The following is a 19,273-nucleotide window of genomic DNA, read 5'->3' on the forward strand; positions in this document are numbered from 1 at the left end:
TTGGACAGGTCTGAGTTCAAATCCTCCTGCCACTTTTTGGCTGTGTGATTTCAGGCAACTGACTTACCCTCTCTGAGCCTCTATTTCCCCATTGCCTGATAGACAATGGATACCTTGTCTATCAACTGTGATGTCTTCTTTATTGAAAAAGTTTCTTCCCTTTGACTTACAGCTCTAAACAATGAACTATTCCCTTCTACCAGTTTTCTTTTTTATATACTCACCATTCATAAGCCAAAGAAAGAGGAAGCTGTTGGTAGATTTCTTAAAATGGAAGTCATACTTATATACCATTTGCTATGTGCTAGGGATCTATCATACGGTGCTATCACCAGCCCCATTTTATAGATGAGAAAACTGAGGCCCATAGAGGTAAAATAACTTGCCTAAGGTCACACAGCCAATCACTGTCGGGGCTGAGATTGACACTAGGCTGTCTGGCTTTGGAGTTCATGCTCTTAATCATCACGCTGAGAGAAGTAAAGATGAAACACAGAAGGCACATGGCATGGTGCTGGGCACACGGTGAATTCCGAACAAGTGTTTGCTGGTGGCATCATTACTGCTGTATTATTGCTTTGCCATTAGCAGGTCTAAGTCTCATCCTTGACCATGATAAGAAACAGGTGAGGGCTCCCTGCCCTTTACTTATTTATTTATTTATTTAAATATCTGTATTGACTTCAGAGAGAGGGAGAGAGAGAGACAGAAACATCAATGATAAGAGTCATCATTGATCAGCTACCTCCTGCAGGCCCCCAACTTGGGATCGAGCTCACAACCTGGGCATTTGCCCTGACTGGGAATCGAACCATGATCTCCTGGACCCTAGGTTGATGCTCAACCGCTGAGCCATGCCCGGCCAGCCCCTGCCCTTTATTTAAGTCCAAGAGTCAAGAAGCTTTCTAGTTAAAGAGGGTTGGTTGGTCTACCCAAATGTGTGGTTCCCCTGGCATGCCAATGAAATGTTCCTTCACAGTGCCCTTGAGCAGTGGACTTCATGTCTCTGGGCTTCAGTTTCCCCATCTGCTCTACCTTATGTTTGAGTGGGGAATGGGAGAGAAAGTGCTAGGTGTGCCCTGAGCGTTCTGTTAAATTTTGGCAGGTTGGCAGAAGACCCTCCAGCCCAGGTAACCTGGCACCAGAGGCCTGTTTTAACCAGTGGACCCTGCTGCTTCCCAGATAGAACGTTCCTACCAAAGGCAAAGCTTGCAGTTAGGGCCCCAAACCCCCAAACCAAAAAGCCAATGCGATGCTGGTAACAGAAGACCCCCCTGAGACAATGTCCCCGCGAGGTTATAAATGAGAGGCTGGGCATAGGATTATCAGGCAAAGACAAGTAGCAAGAAAGCAGAGCTGGCGATAGTGATAGCAGATAAGAGAATTTGAGGTCGAAAGCGCTGAGTGAAGGATAAGGGGGCCCTTAACTCCCTCTGCCTCCAGGTGCACCCCCCATTGGCTCCTTGTTTTTATTAGCCTTCTAGGACCTTCTCCACTCGTCTGTTCTTCCACTGTCACTTCATGGTCCGAAGGGCTGTCCTCTTCATATTCCATGAGGGACGAGCGTTCACTTCCCCAGGCCTGCTGGCACACTGAGATCTCTCTTGCCTGGTCCTCTGACCTGATAGGGCACTGCCCCTCCCTCCCAAGGCCCCACCCTTGCCTGCTCTCGGGGTCATAGGGAGCTTGTCTCCCAGGAGTGGAGGAAGGTGGGCCCCCAGAGGAAGCCACCTCCAGCACTGGCCTGTGAGCCAGAGCCTGGCCCGCAGTAGACACCCATCGGAGAGGTGTGTGGAGTGAACTTAAACTGAACCTTCTGTACGATTTTGTTAGTTCAACCTGAAAAAAGTGGCAGGGAGGTCTTGTCTGCTGCGTTGCGCCTGAGCTACAGAAAGGATTTTTTAAAATTTCCTCTCGAAGATTTTCAGCTAGAAAATACGTCCACCGGAATCTTCCAGGCCTTGCCCGCCCCTTACCTCCTTCATTCAAAGTGCATCGAGTGTTTTTGCTACCGAGCTCTGGATGTTGTAAGATTGCAAAATTGTGTAAAACTTTGAGCAGCAAACACTGTGGAGGAGACAGGAAGTCCTCTACTCATCATTCAGCGTCTGTGGAACATCGGCTCTTAGTGTAGATGTTTATTGCGTACAGTGCGGTAGGGAACAAACGCTCCATGGAGCTCACAGTCCGGGCAGGGGAGGGGGTTAGGACATCAACACTGTCCCAGGCGGCCCCAGGAAAGTGAACATAGACACCTCTCAAGACACCCTGGAGTCTGGCCAGACTGGCTTAGCACTTCGGCTTCTTCCCTTACCTTGTGTGATCTTGAACAAGAGGCTTGGGCTCCCTGAGGCTCAGTTTCACTATCTGTAAAATGGAAATAATGATTACTTTCTCCTAGGCTCATCACGAGAATGATCAGAAACAACTCAAGCGGCTGGCATGTCATTTTTTAACCATTATGATAATAATGACAATGGAGTAACTCCCAGATGCGTGGTACGGGGGCAGGGAGGAGGGCACTTCTTCCTGGAGAGGGAGAGGTGTGATGAGGACAATTTTCAGAAGGTGGTTGGTTACTGGTGCTGAGTCTTAAAGGGGGAGTTGGATTTTTTATTACAAGGAAGTGGCCGGGAGTGAATCAGTTCAGAAGTAGAAAAATGAATGATTGAGAAGGTCATTAAGATAAAACAAAGAACCTAAACCAAAATGACTGGGTTCCTTAAAAATAGGACATTGCATTGCCAAGCTAAGAATGCGTTAGTCAGGCGGGGGAGGAGGTTACTGGGAAATTTCACCCAGTTCAGCATTATTGAGAAGTGGCGAGTTCCTGGAGCCTTCAGTGGGCGTTGCACAACCCTGTGGGGTCAAGATTGTCCAGGGCCTCAGAGGAAAGTGTTTAGGATGGGATCAATGTTAGGGAAAAGAAAAAGCTGCTTGAAAAGCAGAGCTCTCTCAAGAGAAAGTGGTTGGATGTGCTGGAGGTGTCCAGGATGGGGCCGCATGCCAGCAAACATCTGTCCTGGGAATGAAGACATGAGACATCTGGCTGCAGACCTTCTGCCCCAATGTCCCACAGCCCCTCCTCGCTTTCCCCCACGCTCCCACACCCCAGGGATATCCTAGCTTTCATCTAACTGATGGAACTAGGCAGACGGGGCTCAAATCCCCGCTCAGCCCTTTGCTTGCTCTGTGATCTTAGCCGCTCGCGTCACCTCTTTGGGCCTTCATTTCTTGTCTCTGAAAAGGGGATCCTAATACTCACTTCACTGGATTATGGTAGAGAGTTAATGAAACATGCACCTGGCACATGTAGGTGCTCAGAAAATGTTAGTTCCAGCACCTTCTGCCATTGTGTTCCTTTTTCTGACTTCATGGTTCACTATTCTGATGATCTCCTGCTGGGGGCAACCGTGGATTCTACAGGCAAATAGTAGAACACTTCCTATCTGGTGCCCGGCAAGTCCGGGCATTGATGAACTTGTATCATGCAACTTACATTTATAATTACCTATAATGGGATGAGCACTGTTCTTGGAATAAAGGCAAATATTATATAAAGACAAAGGAATGAGAGGCATACATGAGATAAAGTGACACAGTGCCAAGAAATTTGGAGGGAGAAGCCCACATTTGTAGTGCCCCTGCTATGTGTGGGGCGTGGGGGTGGGCATGCAGGATAGGGTGGTCAATGGCATAGCACGGGCCACACCTCAGGGGCAGAGAAACCCACAAACCCAAGTGATGGCCATAGGGGCCCACAGAAGGCTGTGATTTTATGGTCTCGGGCAAGATGGGGAAAGCTTCTGAGAGGAGGGGACAGAGGAGCTGGGTGCTGATGGGCAAGTATTCACCGCAATGGGCATTTTATTTTTTGTTTGTTTAATTTTTATTCAATGTTTTGGGGTGGCATTGGTTAGCAAAATTATATAGGTTCCAGGTATATAATTCTACAATACATCTTCTGTATGTTGGATTGTGTGTTTACCACCCCAAGTTGACTGGGAAGGGCATTTTGAACTGAGGAACAACCTATGCAAAGGCCCAGCCACATCAAAGGACAGAGTGTGGGGAACAATTGGGTGCCTCTTTAAAGGAAGGGAAGTAAAATCTCGTTTAGCACGAGAGCTGGTACAGAGTAAGTGCTCAATAAAAGTTGGTCATTATTACTGACACATGGTCCATGAACTTGACCCCCAGCAATTCACTGGTACTGCCAAGACTCACCACAGAGCCTGATCCCCACCCAGGAGGAAGGCAGGCTCAGGGTCAGAGGCAGGAGAGAAGTGGAAAGGAGAGGCTGTGGCGTGGGACCGGTCAGGGCTCATTTCCTACTTTAGGAGCCTGGGCAGTGTCCCTCATCCCCGGGCTGCATGTTCTGTTCCCTTCCCCAAACAGAACCTCAGAGCCCCAACAACTGCTGACCAGCACTCTGCTAACGGGAAGGTGGGCCGTGCTGGGCCCCAAGTTATCTGCTCGTGCGGATGAGCCAGGCGCTGGGGATTCCTCCGGGCCGGGGAGCATTTGGAGAAGTACCCCGAGAGTCATCTGCCCTGTGTGGTCACTGCCGGTCAGAGCTGTGGGTTGTGGCGCAGAGCTGTGGGAACTGAGCGCCCGGGCCTGGAGCTGCCTCCCGGGTCTGTTACCAGGTTATGTAATGGTGCGCTCATGCCTCCAGCGTTTGTGCCAACTGTGTGCCAGGCACTGTGTCAGGCTCTGGGGGTGCCTCGGGGATAGACACAGTGTCCCTGCTTCAGAGAGCTGACATTCTGGAGGAAACGTGTCTCCTGAATGATAACCTCCTGCGTGTATTGAGAGTTTACTGCATGTCAAGCCCTGTGTTACACACGTGCCGGCAAGATCTCATTCAAGGTCCTCAATCGCTTCATGTCTCACCGTTTTCACCCCGTTTTACAGACCATGCTCCCCCGCTTTGAGAGCCCACCTAGAGGGCAGCCTTCCCCAGATCCACCTGTCATTGCTCCTCAGAAGGGGGTGATCTAAGGTGAGGTGCAAACCATGGCACTGGGCCCTGGTCTCGGCTGGCTGGCTCCCGCTCTCGGTGACCCAACAGGGCAGGAATGAGGGGCCTGGCTTCTTCTGATAACAGTCAGGCCCCGCCTGCCCGAGCCACTCTCCCCAAGCTTTCGGATGCTTTCAGAGCCTCGTAATAGCGTCCTTTCCCACATTCCTTAACATCATTGCTCCCGACTCAGGCATTTAATTGCTCATCTGTTTCTTCATTCTTTCATGAATGGAGAATTTCCTTCACGACTGGATCAGGGCAAGAGCAGCCTTGGACCGAATCATGCTGTGAGTTCCCCACCCGGTCACCCCCGTCCCCTGGCAATTGCTGTTCTGCCATTTGCTCCTTCTGGCCGAGAGGGGCCCCAGGGGGGCAGAGCATGAAGCAGGCCTCTGTGGTGAGGGGGACGGCTACGAGACCTTGTCTACCTTCAGGAATATATCTCCTGCCCTGGCCAGTTTGGCTCAGTGGGTAGCGTGTCAGCCTGTGGACTGCAGGGTCAGGTTCGATTCCGGCCCAGGGCATGTACCTCGGTTGCAGGCTCGATCCGCGTGTGGGAGGCAACCAATTAATGTGTCTCTTTCAAATTGATGTTTCTATCTCTCCACCTCTCTCTCTCTTCCCCTCCCACTCTCTGTAAAGCAATGGAAAAAATATCCTTGGATGAGGGAAAAAATAAATAAATAAATGCATCAGCACTTGTCTTAAAAAAATTAAAAAATGTTTCCTAAGACCCGTGGCCTTTGGATAAGATGTGATGGATGATCGTGGCTGACAGCTGTCTGAGAGATAGTGTTGAAGTTACAAATTAGGTTGCAGGATAGTCTAGTCCCCTTTGTGCAGGAAAAGTGAGTAGATGATAAAGAGAGAGAGAGAGATATATAGATAGATAGATAATAGATGATAGATAGATTATAGATAGATAGATGATAGATAGATAGATAGATAGATAGATAGATAGATAGATAGATGATAGATAGATAGATAGATAGGTAGATAGGTAGATAGGTAGATAGGTAGATAATAGAAAGGAAGGGAGGGAGGGAGGAGAGACCTACCTAGACATGTGGCCCAACGGGAACTGGCCCCTCCACTGCCCGGCTCCAGGACCCAGGCTGGCCTCAGCATAGCCCCCCCATCTTCCCCCAAACCACAAACCCAACCCCGAAGTATTGCCAACTGCGGACTTTGTTTTTAATTTTCTTTACTATAAAATATACATATAAAGACTATGCACCTTCTGGCCCACCAAATTCCACAAATGGAAATCTCAGTAACGGGCCTGACTGCCGGCTTCCCATAGAGACGGAGGAGGGCCTGACCCTGCCCAGGGCGCAGGAGCCTCCCGTTGAAACCCCGCCGCCCCTTTCCCAGAGCCCCGCTCCCCACCGCAGCCCCCGCTCCCCGCTCCCCGCCCAGCCCGTGAACTCCTCCTGCTCTCCGAGCACCTGCGTCCTTTCCTTTTCCTTGCTCTTCTGGACATTTCCCGCTTGTCAAGACCAGAGCTATGGGACTGGCGTTTGGCAACACATACTGCAGGCGGATAGTCCAACTGGGACACCGCTGTGTGTTTTCTTTTTTTACATATTTAAAATTTTTTCAATTACGGTTGACATACAATATCACATTAGTTTCTGGTATACAACCCAGTAAAATTAGACATTTAGGTAACTTTCAAAGTGATCACCCTGATAAATCTAGAACGCATCTGACACCACACATAGTTACTGCAGTGCTATTGACCACATCCCTCTGCTGTGCTTTACGTCCCCGTGACTGTCTGCAACTACCAATTGTAGTTCTCAATCCCTTCACCTTTTCACCCAGCCCCCACCCACGCTCCCATCCGGCGGCCATCAGCCTGTTGTCTGTGTCTATGAGGCTGCTTTCGGTCTGCTTGTTCATTTGCTTTAATTTAGATTCCACATGTAAGTGAAGTGTTGGTATTTGTCTTTCTCAGACTTATTTCTCTCAGCACAGTATCCTCGAGGTCATCCCTATTGTTGCAGATGGTGAGATTTCATTCAGTTTGGTTTTTTTTATGGCTGAGTCATATTCCACTGTATATAGGCGCCACTTCTTTATCTGTTCACCTATTGATGGACACTTAGGGTGCTTCCATATCTTGGCTATTGTAAATAATGCTGCAGTGAACATAGGGGTGCGTAGGTCTTTTCTATTTGAAACTATGCCATTTCCCACTCTTTTGAACAATTTTCTTCTCTGGATGTATATTGACTTTACATTTAAAAAGTAATTAGAGCCCGGCTGGCGCCGCTCAGTGGTTGAGAGTCGTCGACCGGACCCATGAACCAGGAGGTTAGGGTTTGGGAGGTTCGGGTTCGATTCCCGGTCAGGGCACATGCCCAGGCTGCGTGCATGTCGGGGGTGCAGGAGGCAGCCGATCAGTGGCTCTCTCTCATCATTGAGGTTTCTATCTTCCTCTCCCTTCCTCTCTCTGAAATCAATAAAAACATACTTTAAAAATAAAGTAAAAAAGAAAGTTCTTTAAAAAAATAGTAACTATACCCCCATTCAGGCCCGTCCTTAACATTGTAGCACCCAGAGAAAGGTGCCTGTCCCCTGCCCTTCCTGTCCCTGACCCAGCCCCTCCCTGGGCAGCTGTGGGACGGCCCAGCCTGCATTTGCTCCACCCCCAGCCCCGCACCCCAAAGCAGACACTTCGTCCTTCCCAGGCCTATGTCCCCTTGTCAGGTGGGACCTGGAAAGAGGTCTGTGTAGGCTCTGGAAGTGGATTTGGGGACAGTGAGGCAGGGGACGCACGGTGCCGGGAGCCCTGGCCCAGGAGGGTTAACCCTGCGTCCAGCCGGCGGCGGGAGCTCCGGCGTCTTCCCCTCGGTCCTGGATGGCGGGGGTGTCTCACACCTCGCAGGCCGGTTATGATCTTTACGTGGCTCCCAAATTACTCGGTACCGGTACCGTTGGAGGAACCCAAACGACCCAGCATGAAGCACCAGCGGGGGGCTCGGTGAGGCGAGAGCTGGGCACCAGGCAGGCCGGCAGTGCATTTGGGATTTTGTCACGGCTTAGCTGAGAGGCCTTGTGGGTAAGTCCCCTTAGCTTTATGAGCTTCAGTTTCCTTCTCTATCAAACAGGAATTGCAGTAGCCACTTTCCAGGGTTACTGGAGTGACTGGCCAGGCGAATGAGGGGCACGGAGAATTGTAAAATGTAATTATTTCTATTTCTGAAGTGTTCATCCATGCCAGGAATATTGCGACCGTCCTCCCGGGGTGGTGTCAGCAGGCTTATTTCCGGGGCCTACTCTCTTCGTCCATCACCCCCTCTGTCATCTTCAGCCCTGGCCTCACCACCCTCCCATGAGCCGCCTCACGGCCCCCCCACCCCAGGGCGCAGCCTTAGCCTAAAGCGCCAGGGGACACGCTTTCTCTGTCATCTCAGGCTGCGCTTTGACCTCCACCCCCCGCGGCCCATTGCAGGCCCTCTTGTCCCCCTGCAGAGGCGGCGAGAGTGAGCTGGACCTGGTGCGTCACCCTCCCAGGCTCTTCCCCCGGTCACACTGATTAAGCTGAGGCTTTGGCACTTGGTGGGGGCATGGGGTGGGGAGTGCAGGTGGCACGGGGGAGATGAACTCTCCCAGGAGCCCGAGACTTGGGTTCAAATCCCGTGTCTGCACTTCCTAATTGTGTGGCCCCTGAAGAGTCATCGCACCCCCTGAGCCTCAGAGCCTCCCGCCCAGCGGTTCACCCACAGCATGCGAAGCAGGGGTGTGCTCAGTGGTGGCGATTAGGTGGGGACCAGGTCACGCAGAGCCTCGGGAAGCAGACTCGCGAGCAGTGTGAGGCAGAGAAGAAAACAGAAAACGGAAATCCTGACCACCCCCCCCCCAATTTTTCAAACACCAATTTCAGCCAGAACCACCAATATCTAGCAAAACAGAAGGAAAGTCAATTTTTTGTTGAAAAATAAGAATAGCTGCTACTCTTCATTGTGTTCTTACTATGCCAGGCTTCGTCCTAGGCACCTTGCCCGGGCCAGGCAGCTCAGTCGGTGAGAGCATCATCCTGAGACACCAAGGTTGCAGGTTCGATCCCAGGTCAAGGCACATTAAGAGTCAACCAACAAATGCATAAATAAGTGGAACAACAAATTGATGTTTCTCTCTCCCTCTCTCTCTCTCAAATCAATTAAAAAATAAGTTTCTTTAAAGAAATAAAAAATAAATTTAAAAAAATCTTAAAACTCTTAAAAGCATTATTCAGCCAAAAAGAGAAGGAAATGCTGCCATTTGTGACAACATGGATGGATTTTTTAGGCATTATGCTAAGTAAAATGAGTCAGACAGAGAAAGGCAAACACTGCATGATCTCACTTATACGTGGAATCTAAAAAATACCAAACTCATCGAAACAGAGAGGAGAAAGGTGGCTGACAGGGTTTGGGGGGAGGGATGGGGAGCTGTTAGCCAAAAGGGACAAATTTCAGACAAAGGGGAATAAGTTCTGAGGATCTAATGTACATCATAAAGACTATATTTACAATATTGTGTTTTATACTTGAAATTTGCTAAGAGAAATAGGTTTTAAATGTTTTCACAGCCCTCCCCACAAAAAGTAACTATGTGAGATCATGGCTGTGTTAACTAACCTTATTGTGGTAATTATTTCACAATATGTACATACTTTGAATCATGGCGTTGTACACAATGTCATGTGTCAATTATATTTCAACCAATCTGGGAAAAAACTCTAAGAAGAAAATACAGAATATCTATGATCTCAGATAGAGACAGATTTCTTAAGCAAAATACAGAAAGTACAACCACAAAGAAAATGATTGATAACATTTGAGTAAGTTCAAACAATTTCTGTTCATCAAGAGAGATGAAATAACTAACCATAAATTTGAAGAAGATATTTGTAATGTGTAATCAAGAACTGGTTAGCATCCAGAATAAATAAAGAAGTCCCACGAATTCATAAAATCAAGGCAGTTTAATAGGAAAATGGGCAGAAGACTTAGGGCAGATATTTTACATAAGAGGAAGCAAATATGAGTAAGAAACCTATGACAAGATGCTTAATCTCGTAATTACTAATGAAAGCACAAAATAAAACCACACTGAAACATCATTCACACCCACCAAACTGGTGAAAATGACACGTCTGGCAATAGTGTTACGACTGAATGATCATCTAGTCTTTTTCTCCCCCCCCATTGCTTTTCAGAGGGGGAGGGAACATCGACGTGAGAGAGACACAGGCCCTGGCCGGGGCATGGAGCCTGCACCCGAGGTACGTGCCCTTTGGCTGGAATCGAACCTTGAACCCCTCAGTCCGCAGGCCGAGGCTCTAACCGCTGAGCAGAACTGGCCAGGGCGCGCTCATCTGCTCTTGAGGACAGTGTGCGCTGGCACCGCTACGGGGGAATGAGCACACACACGTGTCTTATGACCCGGCAATCCCGTCCTTAATTATATAACCGGAAACAGCTATAGTCTTTCTAGTACCTATATCCTAGGTTCTAGAAAGGCCATAGCTGTTTTGTTTGTTGAAAGTCCTGGAATAATTTCACACGCGCATTAGGATGCCTATTATTTAAAACAAACAAACAAACAAACAAAAACACCAGGAGACAGTAAATGTGGAGGAATAGGGACCCCTGGGCACTGCTGGTGGGAATATAAATGGTGCAGCCACTGTGAAAAACAATATGCTGGCTCCTAAATTACTGTGTGATCCAACAATTCCACTTCTAGGTATATACTCCCAAAATAACCGAAAGCAGGGGCTCGAGCGGATATTTGCACACCCATGTTCAGAGCAGCATATTCACAAGAGCCAGAAGGTGCAAACAACCCGTGTCCATCAACAGATGAATGGATGATGTCAGGGAGGAAAAATCTCCCCCTGTTCTTCAGGACTCTTCTGGCAGGCCTAATAATCCAATTGACATGAGACAGATTGACAGGAGAAAAACAAAGTGACATTTAATAACCGTGAAGGGGTTCAGGTCAGGCCTCCCCAACATGTGTGACTTTGGCACAAGGATTACTTTGAGCTGAAGGCAGTCGAGACCCTGAGGGCTCACGAGAAATTTTCACCTCTCTCTGGAAGGATGTAACCGTGAGGCCTGGCCGGTGAAGAGTTATCACCAGAGGAGGCTTTTTATGACCCATCTGCAGGGTGGGGCCAGTTCTAATCACAGAACCTCTGCTGTTCTATCGCCCTGCAGTGACCTCCGCCCTCTGAGCCCCGAGGTGCCTGACCTCCTTCTCAGCTCAGAATGCCGCGTGCACCCCGTTTCCCTGTCGGCCTCTGAATCTCTCCCGTATGTGGGGTTCCCATACAGACATACGCAATTACATTCGGTTATTTTCTCTCGTTAATTATTAGACCAGCCGAAAGAACCTAGAAGGGTAGGGGGAAGTTTCTTCCTCCCCCACACATGCATGCCTCCTGTATACTCGGGAGAGCCCCAGGAACCCTGAGTAACTCCCCCAAATGGTGGAAGCCATCACCTTAAATATTACCTGCAGCTAAAGACAAAAGATGTTGGGGCTGGGGCGTAGGTTATGGGAGGTGACCAGTAAGAGCACAGCAAGATTCTGCAGATTTAGGCTCATGCCTTCTCCATCGATTAGTTTCTAGAGTTGTAGATACCCCCCTCCTGTTTCTGGTACAGTGAGGGAAACCCCCTTACAGATGGATATTTCCCTTACAAAGTAAATGTCCTTTACAAAGGGAAATTTCTAACTTGGTTTTCAGAGCTTCTCTCATGTCTCCTGTTTCTTAAAATTATCTAGCCTCGAACAATCAATATCCCAAAGAGGCATATTTTGGGGTGGCAAACTCTGCTCCCCTTCAATAAACAAAATGTACATACAATGGACTATTATTCAGCCTTAAAAAAATATGAGACAGATATACATACAATGGACTATTATTCAGCCTTAAAAAAATATGAGACAGATTGGCAGGAGAAAAACAAAGTGACATTTAATAACCATTAAGGGGTTCAGGTCAGGCCTCCCCAACATGTGCCACTTTGGCATGTGAATTGTTTTGATCTGAAGGCAGTCGAGACCCTGAGGGCTCAGGAGAAATTTTTACCTCTCCCTGGAAGGATTTACAATGAGCTATTATTTAGCCTGAAAAAGACTACAACGTGGATGAACTTTGAGGACACTATGCTAAGTGAAATAAGCCAATCACAAAAAGATAAATACTGGCCCTGGCCAGGTAGCTCAGTTGGTTAGAGCATCATCCCAATATGGCAAGATTGCAGGGCTCGATCCCCAATTAGGGCACATACAGGAATCAACCAATGAATGCATAAATAAGTGGAACAACAAATCGATGGTTCTCTCTCTCCCTTTCTCTCTCTCTCTCTAAAATCAATCAATAAAATTTTTGTAAAAAAGAGAAATACTGTATGGTTCCACTTATATGAAGGACCTAGGATGATCAAATTCATAGAAACAGAAAGTAGAGTGGTGGCTCTCGGGCGGGGGCAGAAAAAAAGAGGGAGTTCTTGCTTCATTGGTAGAGTCTCAGTTGGGGACGATCCAAAGAAGTTCTGGAGATGATGGTGGTGATGGCTGCAACAACAATGTAAATGAACTGTGTGCTTAAAAATGCTTAAAATGGTAAATTTTATGTTTATGCATTTTTATCACAGTAAAATATATCTTTAATAACCTCATTTAATAAAATGTTTTAAAGATGAAAAACATCCTGGAGGCCATCCACAGGCCCATGAGGGAAGAATGGGTGGATACATCGGAGCAGAGCATGCCCACACCGTGGACTGCTATAGAGCGGTGAAAATGAATGGCCGGTGCCTGCACACGCCAACACAGACGGGGCTCACGGACACAGTAAACGGAGGGGCAAGGTCCAAAGTAATGCATTCCAATTATAGGAAGGCCAAAAACATCACGTTGTTTTGGGGTAATACACATACACACCACACACACACACACATAGTAAAACTATTAAGCGCAAGAGGAACGACTCACACAAAATTCAAGATCATGGCTACCTCTGGGTAGGTTGGGAGGGAAGGACGGTGGGAGCTTCTAAAGTATTGGTGATGGTCTGTTTTCTTAAGCTAGGTGATGGATACATGGGTTTTCACTCTATAATTCTTTAAATTATACATACATGTTATATACACTTTGTGGTATTACATCACATACTTTTTTGAAAGCTATGTAGAAAAAAGGGTGGAAGAACTGTAAATGAGACGGGGTCTCAGTAGTGGAGTTTTTTCACTTCCGATTTTTTCTGTTTTTAAAATAGCCTTTTGTAATTTAATAATAAAAAGGAGCATTACATTAGATTAAGAAAAAAAGAAATGAAGAGAGATTTTCCCTGAAATTTGTTCAGAGAAAAGGGAAGTGAGAGGAAAGGGTGAAAGCTTTGGGCTTCCCCTCATTCCAGTAATAACACTGGAATTTTGAGACAAAATGCTAATTAAGAGATAGACTCTTAACTGCCATCTTGAAGAGGGGACCAGTTCCTCCAACGTGTCATCTCCTAGACTCTCTGCTCAGGAAATCCCTGCCGGTGTCCAGAGTGGGCAGAGGGCTTTGACTCGATTCTCTCTCTTTTTTTACTGATTCTCTTTTGAGATAAGGGGGGTAACCAAGGGGATGAAGCCGCGGGGCTCAACCAGGCCCTGGTGGGACTGATTTCAGATGAGATCCTCGGCTCGCACCATTCACCCGCCTTAAAGACCAGGTGAGAGAGAAGCAACAGAGGGACATGGTGGAGCGGGGGGCTGGTTGAACTCGGAGATGTTTGCGTTGTGACGACCCAGCAGCCCAGCACGCTTGGGTAGTGTGGTTGCTGCCTGGGTCGCTTTACGCCCGAGGTCTTGGGCTTCTCTCTCCAGCGCTGTCATGGTGTGGACCTCATGCCTCCCCAGTCATCACGGCGATGCCCCGCTCGAGAAGAACTCTCTGGAAGAAGCATTCTTTGTGTTCACACGCGTGCGCGCAGGGTTTGTCTGGGGCCTGGAGACACGGCCTCACTTCAGGGAGCTCGCCCCCAAGAGCAGGAGGCAGATATAATGGCAGCTGGGTGAGAGATGCTCCGGTGAGGCCTCGGCCTGGAGACAGGACAGCCAAAGGGGAGGGCCCGTGGGCCAAGTCCTCAGGGCTGAGCCGCGGTGAATTAGGCAGAGTGAGGACCGGGAGCAGGGCCCCAGGGAGCAGGGCCCGAGGCAGGAGGGACCCCCGGGGCCAGGGGGAGGAAGCCTGGAGCAGGAGGCAGCTGAGCAGCTTGGCTTTTCTGGAGTGTGACACTGGGATTCGTGATAAGAAACATACACTCGGTCTTCCTCCGGTTTCTGGCACAGAGCTTCTAACGCCCTCGGAATCTTCTAAGCGATAAGAGCACTGTCTTTAGCTGCACCCTAGTTTATGTCAATGAGATGACTTTTGGGAGGCCCCTAGGGTGGGGGCTGGTCGCCAGGGGAACCACTCAGGTGCCAGGAGGGTTGGAACTTAGCCCACCCCCACCTTCAGGGCGCGGAGGGGCTGGAGATTGCCTTCAATCAATCACCAGCGGCCAGTGATTTCATCAATCAGGCTGGTGCTGAAGCCTCCGTAAGAACTCAAAGGGACAGGGTTTGGAGAGCTTCAGGCTGGTGATCGCTGGAGATGCGGGATGGCGGCTGCCCACAGAGGGCCCGAAGCCCCGCGCTTCCCCGTCCCTCCTACTCCTTCATCTGGTCCCTCAGCCTCTAGAACATCCTCTATGACAAACTGACAAACGTAAGTAAATGTCTCCCCGAGTTCTGAGAGCCGCTCTAGCAAATGACTGAACCCGAGGAGGGGTTCCTGGGAATTCCCCACTTAGAGCCAGCCACTCAGAACCGCAGGTGACAACCAGGACTTGAGAATGGCACTGGAAGTGGAGGGCAGGGACAGTCTTGCAGCCCTGAGCCCCTCACCTGTGGGATGTGGCGCACTCCCCAGGTAGAGACTCAGAATTGAGTTAATTGCCCAGAAAACACACACTGGATAGAGCTTTGACCATGAGCAGGGCCTGGCCAGGGGAGGCTGGAGAAGTTCCAGGGAGCCCTGTCTAGAAGATCTTCTCTTACGGGGTGGAGGGACTGAGACCCGGTCGCTTGGGTAAGGGGAGCCATGGGGGTATTTTAACAGGGAAGGGAGGTGGCCACTTTGTGCCCTGCATTATGATCGACCTGCCATTTAAATGGCGCATTTGATGATATCATAAGCCAAAGGAAACACAGGGCACAAACCACAGGCAGATTAGGGTAAAGGGCAGAAACAATTCAGACTTGGAGAGAGGAATCCAAGTCTGCATCCTGCCCGCTGCTCAGCAGCGGTGGCCAGTTGCTGCGAGTCCCCGACGTTCCCGGGCCTCCGTCTGCTCAGCTGCAGTGGAGCGTCCAAGGAAACCGCACACACAACCCTCGCACCCTCGCACAGGCCTGCGCTCGCCTAAAGAGAAATCTCCCAGAGACATTACTCACCCGGAAGTAAGTGGAAGAATAGTACGTATGATACTATTCACCTCACAAGACAAATACAAACAAAACATGCATGAAACATGCAGACCAAAAGGTGGGAATGAATCATGCGGGTTTGAAAATGGGACTGGCTTGTGGAGGAAAGGGAGTGGGAGCTAGAAACCAGAGTGGGATTTAGGCTAATCTGTAAAGTTTTCATTTTTTCACGCGGAAAATGTATTCCTAGAGTACTTGTGTATTTCAAAACTGCTTTTAAAATAACCCGACAGCCCTGGCTGGTTTGGCTCAGTGGTTAGAGCTTCAGCCCGTGGACTGAAGGGTCCTGGGTTTGATTCCGGCCAAGGGCACGTACCTCGGTTGCGGGCTCGATCCCCGGCCCTGGTCAGGGCTCATGCAGGAGGCAACCGATCGCTGTGTCTCTCTCACATTGATGTTTCTCTCTCTCGCCCACTCTCTCTGAAAAGCAATGGAAAATATATCCTCAGGGGAGAATTAAAAAACAAAACAAAACACCCAGACAGAAGCCCTTGGCAGAGAGTGGGCGTTCATTGTTCTGTCCCTTCCACTCGGTAACACGGTGAGATTCGGGGTCTCTCCAGGTCCATTTCCTAATCCGCCCTAATTCAACCCCAGTCCAGGGCCAGAGTTATTTCTGGCCCATCGTAGTCACTCAATAAATATTCGTAGAAGGCCTTCTCTGACAGGGTTAGTGGGTCTCTGGGAAGTGGGCTAAAAGTCTTTGTTGGACCCCTGATCCCAAGGTCACCCCTCTAGTCTTCTGTTGGATCCTCAACTCCTCGGGAAGCACCCACTCTCCTTCCTCCCTCCTGCCTCAGGGCTCCTGGCTAGAAACGCAGAGAGGTGCCTGCCTCCACCATCTTTCCAAAGAAAGGCCAGGGTCATCCTGCCCACCAAAAAGCCCACCCAGTGGAGAAAACCTTCAGGCGGTCACCTTTGCTGGAGGTGGGGGCACAAGGGAGACTCTGGTCTCCATTGTGGGCCCTATTTCTAATCTGAAGATCTTTTTTAATGTTACACTTGAAATAACAGCTATTGCTTTAGTTGAATAATTAGTTCATGAAAACAAAAGAAAAATATAAGTTTCACGAAAGCTAATCCTGTTTTAATAACTAATTTAGGCCAGGTTAAAGCTCTTGCTGAACATATGATGTGGGGAGGGGCAGGGCAGAGGGAGCGTTGGTCTTGTGATGACTAAACACGAAGGGTGAGAGGGGCGACTCTTCTGGGGCGGAGGGTACTGATGTCTGTGTCCATGACACCTAAACGCTTCCTGGACTCGGTGAGGATCTTGAATTTAAGTCCATAGGAGGCCATGTCTAGAGTCTGCTGAAAATGTTGTTTTGTAAAGGAGGGAAACAATAGTAAAAATGGAATGGAATGAACTCACAGAGCAAGGACAGCTTTCTGACAGATCTAATTTACCAATATGGCCCCAGACTAGAGGGTGTGGGACATGAGATCCAGATAGAACCATAGCCAAAGCCATGGGGCCTCAGGTAAGACCACAGAATAAACACTTGACCCTTCCACCACCCTGTGAAGTGGGCACTGTCTCCATTTTGCAGAGGGGGAAACTGAGGCTACCGTGGGGAATGGGACAATCCCCAAGGTGACTCAGACAGGAATCCACTGAGCTTGGCTCAGGATCCTGATCTCTGACCCCGAGCTTTCTCTTACACCCTCGACCTCACCTTTCCTGCAGTTCTTAGGGTTACAGAGAGCCAGGTTTTCATTGGCCTTTCTCCATTTGCAGGCACCTAGGGCCATGTGGATGTAGCTGGAGATACCTGGGATATATTGTTATTGGGTTTATCTGTATTTATCATTATTTTTGGGGTGCTAAGCACTCGTATGTGAAGGGAGTTGCTGTCCTGTTCACTGGTGTATCATCAACTTACAAATGAATGAATGAGTGAGTGAGCGAGCAAATGACCTCTCATCCCTGCAGGTGACCAAGTTCCAGAGGAAGAGGTTGTGGCTCAGGGAAGTGAAGGGACTTACCTCAGTGACACAGGGATCACACCCACAGTCGCCCAGGTCTCCCTTTTCTGTTTCCTCCTCAGAGTCAAGGTGGGTTTGACACCCAGCCAGTCACGCCCACTCTGAGGAAGCGCAGCCCAGTCATCAGCCAGGAGGACAGAGCCACCTGCCACTGGATGTCAGTGCCGCCAACACGCGGCATCACCCATGCCCCCGACACACACTCATGCTGAAGCCCCAGGGAGACCTCACCGAGCTCCCCAGGTCCGGCCAAGGAGCGGAAGTGGAGGGAGGAGCCGTGGGAAGGCGCAGCCGCAGAGCCCGCTCCGGAGGGACCGGGTGCAGGCCCTGCCCAACCCCGAGCCATACCAGGCAGCGGGGGAGTGGGCCCAGGTGAGCCGCCGTCGGAAAGAGACCAGGGTGAGCAGGTGGCACTGACTCACCCAGCCTGCGACGCTGGCTGCTCGACAGAAGTTGGCACTGTCTGGGTGAGAGGCCCCAAACTCATGAACTTCACAGCTCTTAGGGAGTCTGGACAAAATGCCAGATGCTAAGCAGGGCGGAGGTCCGCTCTCTGAGACCAAGGCCCCCTCCTGTGCGGACCAAACGCCCCCGCCTACGCATTAACCTTCGCTAGTGTTCTCCCAGAGCAGGAGGGTGTGGACAAGCTGCCATTTAATTGAGCATATACTGTGTGCCCAATTCCATGCTAAGCTCTGGACCTACATCAAGTCATTTAATATGATATAAGCATCACTAATCCCAGTTTAGTCGTGATCAAACCAAGGCATAGAGTGGTTCAGTAACTTGAGCAGGGTCACACAACCAGGAGAATGGAAGAGCCAGGATCGAAACGCATCTCCACATGTTCACCCACCCAGGAGCTCTCTGAACCTTGTCCTATTGTGTTTTTAGGGGTTTTAAGTTTAGGGTAATTTCTTATGAAGCAATTGAGAACTAAGGCACCCAGCCTGCCCTTTCTCCCCCTGACTAATACCTACTTGCTTTTCAGGTCTCAGCTCACACTCTTCCTCCTCTGGGAAGCCTTCCCTGATTCCCTGTAGAAGATACCTGATGATTTAGCCTTTCAACATCCTCTCCATCTTTGGCAATGTCGCCCTGTCTTTTTTAAGAAAACAACCTCCTCCTGTCTGAATCCGTGTGTGTGTGTATGTGTGTGTGTGGAATGGGGCTGATTCCACTCCAGGCTCTAGAAGGCGAGCCTAGGGTTACGGAGAGAGATTCCTGACACAGCTGTGGATGGGCCTGGATTCAACTGTGCCTGAAGCCCAAGTTGACTGCTGGACTTTCCTCTTTTTTTTTGCCTGAGACAGTGTGTGTTGATTTGAGATGATTTCCTGTCACCTTCAGCTAAGAGAGTTCAGACCAACTTATCCCGTGGGTAGAATCGGGGTCCCCCTCCTGGCCCCCTAGCACCTCTGGGGCTACCCTTACCACTGCACCGACCACACAAAACCACACATGCCCCTGCCCCTGGTTTTTAATGGCACCACATTTTGCTTACCGCCTTCTGCTTCTTACAAACAGAAATGTGTCATTTTATTTTTATATCCGGAGGACCTGTCATAGAGAGGTGTTCAGTGAATAACTGAATGAATGAATAAATGAGTGAATGAATGAAAATGTCTCCTGGTTGGTCATGAGACTTTAGTAGACAAGAAAGGAAACTTTTTTGGTCAGAGGCCTCCCTTCTGTGAGGCTCAAGTTACCCTCAAGACCTCTCTGAGCTAACAAAGAA

This window comes from Miniopterus natalensis, chromosome 4 (assembly GCF_054644295.1).
Source record: "Miniopterus natalensis isolate mMinNat1 chromosome 4, mMinNat1.hap1, whole genome shotgun sequence".
Taxonomy (NCBI): Eukaryota; Metazoa; Chordata; class Mammalia; order Chiroptera; family Miniopteridae; genus Miniopterus; species Miniopterus natalensis.